We start from the raw sequence: 3,743 nt of genomic DNA, 5'->3' as shown, positions 1-3,743 counted from the left end.
TACAGTCACTTGGTTCAGCTCAGATCTAATCACCGGAAAATACATAACTTTGTATAATACAAATCAAGATGGCAATTTTTACAGCTCATTAGCTCCATGAATAATTTTCTGAAAGAGAAGCTCACAGTGGCAGTTGCAGTCATTTCTTCTCACACATTGTCCCAGTGTACTCCTTGTGTATATAGCGTCCCCTTTGTAGTTAGGGCAGCGAGCTGACTTACTTTTCTCAATGGTGCTAAACGGAGCAATTGACAGAAAATGTATTTATATCATTTTTGGAAATTGCTCAATAATTTAAGGAATAAAGTATGTTGTCGGACTTTTTTATTACATGTCACGTGTTGGACAAAAGACAGTATTAGTTTGTCTGATTAAGGCAGATTACTTAAGAGTCCATTTAAAAAAGGCGCTATTAAGTCAAAGTTATTATTATTATTATTATTATTATTACATCACATGAATAATATATGTATATATATACATATACATATATACACTGTATATATATACACAGTATATATATATATATATATATATATATTATATATATATATATATTATTTTGTACTTATATTTTTTTTACTTATGTACTATTTCTAGTAAGTCAGGTCTGTTTTCATTGCAGATTATAGTGAAATACCCACAAGATTAAAAGACAGTGTGACTTTGTGGAACTTTTACACCCGTCAGAGAATGTAACTCTGTGTGTGTGTATGTGTGTGTGTGTGTGTGTGGGTGGTGTGTGTGTGTGTGTGTGTGTGTGTGTGTGTGCATGTATGGATAGGTTGTGTAGCTCTGCTCCCTTTTCATTTGAAGTATATAAAATACCACCACCCAGGAATAGAGGTCACTCACTCACTCACTCTCTCTCTCTCTCCACCACACACAACACACACACAACACACACACACACACAAAGGTCAAGTGTCAGAGGTCATATTGTGTCTGAAGAGATTTACTCTTTTGGCTGTTTGATCTCAAACATGCACACAACACATTCATGCATGCTGACACACACACACACACACACACACACACACCACACACACACACACACACACCACACACACACACAACACACACACTTTTTATTAAAAAGAGATGTGGTTGGGTCTAATGATTAAAGTGATATAGATAGATCACCATTTACTTGTTTATTTTTGTGTAACTTCTTATATTCTCCGATTTGCAGTTTATGAACTTTTAAGGGAGACACCCCAGGTAAAACCATCATTTTTCAATTTAGAGTTTTTTGGGCTGTTTAGCTTCCATAGACTCTCTTCTTTCAGACTATTGGGGAAAAAACCCTGATTTAGGTGTTTATTTTACAACACTATTTGCACCTGCAACTTTCTCCTTAATTCACCAAAGTTGTAATACAAATATGTGTATTGACTGGGGAAGTTTTATGGTGATATATATTCACATGTAACATCTTGCAAAACGTCAATATTTTATAATCATATTGTCAGAAAGTCAGAAATCTCCACTTCAGTAGCACTTAATACGCCAACCTTTTCATCTATATTCTGAAGGTTTTTACAGTGGGTTGTGTTCAGATAGCATTCATAGTGAGAAGTATGTAACATTTTGCATCTAAAAACCTGGCGAAAATGGATTTTATCATGGCTGTTGACACCATATTCTGATTTATAGAGTGATAAAAAGATATCCATAATTCCCACTGTAAAACCCTTATAACTCTAATATGTCATAAAATAAAAGAAGCATTTTGAACCCGCCCAATGTTCAGATTTCTTTTCTGGAAATGTATGCATATTAGCCCATATTTAACTAGATAATGCTAATTTACATGTTTAAACATAACATTTCAGAAAACTTGAAATACAAAAGATATTTGTCTTAGTAATCAACTGGGGATGTTTCATGGTGACATCTGTTAGTAGGGTTGGGTATCTCTGCGCATTCGATTACAATTCAGAGGCCGGCGACTCAGTTCTAACCGATTATTGATGCAACCATTTTTAAAGTGCATTCCCATGGGTGATTTTTTTTAAATATACATATAAATGTGAGTTTGTTCGATTTTGACATATATTTGTCACCCACAAGTTCTAATGAAATGTTTTCTCTACTGAGGTTTTTATTTTGTAGTGATCCCATGCTTAAGCCTTAAACATGCTGAGTCACCTTCTCTCACAGTGATCTTCCATGTCAGAGGCTGAGTCATGTTTAAAGGTGGAGAATTGGATTCTTACAACATGAGACATGAGGTGGTCAGATGTAATGAGATGAAGTAGATCAACAGCTTTTATGTCTTTTGCCTTACTATTTTATGTATGTCGTATTAGATCCTGTGTATATATAGAAAATGTAATTTTTCATTATTTTTCTTCTCCTCACTCTTGCCTACACTCCTGTTGTTGTTGTCCATTATCCCAAACTTGTTCATTCGTCTTATTGTTTTCTGATTTGTACATATCTGGAGACAGTAACTTTTAAACAAAAATCAACACATTTAAAAAATGTGTGTATCTGCGATTTTTTTCAAATCGATTATTACCGCATCGAGCATCGAATCGTTCTAGAGAGAATCGCGATGCGTCTAAGTATCGATTATTTTTCCCACCTGTCTATTAGTACATATTTGTTCCTATTCACTTGCAGCATCTCCTCTTAAAAAATGTTGCGAATGGATCCATGTCAAACTTTAGTTTAAAAGCATAATTAGGACAGAAACGCCACTTTTACGATTGTTTTTCGGTCTGAATGGGAGTGCTACGGGCACCACAATGATCGCAACAAAATCCCTATTTTTAAAACGCTAAGAGGGCTCGAAGCAACATGAAACTTTGCTCCTAGTATCACCAGGGGCTCTACATATTAACGCAGGCATTGAGAACATTGTTGTGTACACTGAGATTACTCACTTAGCTGTTGTAACAGGTAACTGCTGTGTATATAAAATATATATATATATATAGAGAGAGAGAGAGAGAGAGAGAGAGAGAGAGAGAGAGAGAGAGAGAGAGAGAGAGATAATATATATATGAGCGTGAGGGGGCTGCCCATGGAAAGACACCCTTTTGGTTTATCACATAGACTACACCACTGGCCATAACTACAGCAGATAACTTCTAAAATAACATTAAATTACAAGTAGGCCTATATAAAGAAATCTCCTGCTTCCCTTTACCTGGCTGGATACTCACAACACAGGGTTGTTTCCGATGTTACACCATCAAAACATGTCACCATGGCGCCGTCTACCTGTCGCAAATCATTCTGTGACGCGGGAAAAATCGGACCCGGGCAGAGGCATTAATTAAACTTTATAAAAATAGCCTTCTTTTCATTATTGGTCCCATTTGTTGTTACAGTTCATTCATGATCATCCGATGGAACATTACACTGTTTCAGAAACGTGTAAAGTTACATATAGTCACTTCAAACAGCTCTTTAATGCTGCTGCAGCTCTGCATGTTCAGACGAACTAGGGCGGGTGCCATGGCAGTCTACTTACCCAGCCAAAAGCAGTCATCCAGTGTTGTTACAGCATTAGCATTAGCCATTAGCTACAGTAATCCTACCACCATCAATTTATGACTTGCTGGAGGGAAAGGAAACACATCTCTGCATCACCTCCATCTATTGCCGAAGAAGAAGCAGCTCTATCACTGGATATAGCAGATTAAATGAAATGAGATGACCATCTAAGAAGTGACTGTGTTACAACCTGTTCATACCTCAAGTTGTCAAACTGCAGGAGATTGAAACATGTT

The sequence above is a fragment of the Etheostoma spectabile genome, unplaced genomic scaffold, assembly GCF_008692095.1.
Source record: "Etheostoma spectabile isolate EspeVRDwgs_2016 unplaced genomic scaffold, UIUC_Espe_1.0 scaffold00001259, whole genome shotgun sequence".
Lineage (NCBI taxonomy): Eukaryota > Metazoa > Chordata > Actinopteri > Perciformes > Percidae > Etheostoma > Etheostoma spectabile.
The sequence above is the reverse complement of the archived record's forward strand: the minus strand, read 5'-3'. Positions refer to the sequence as shown.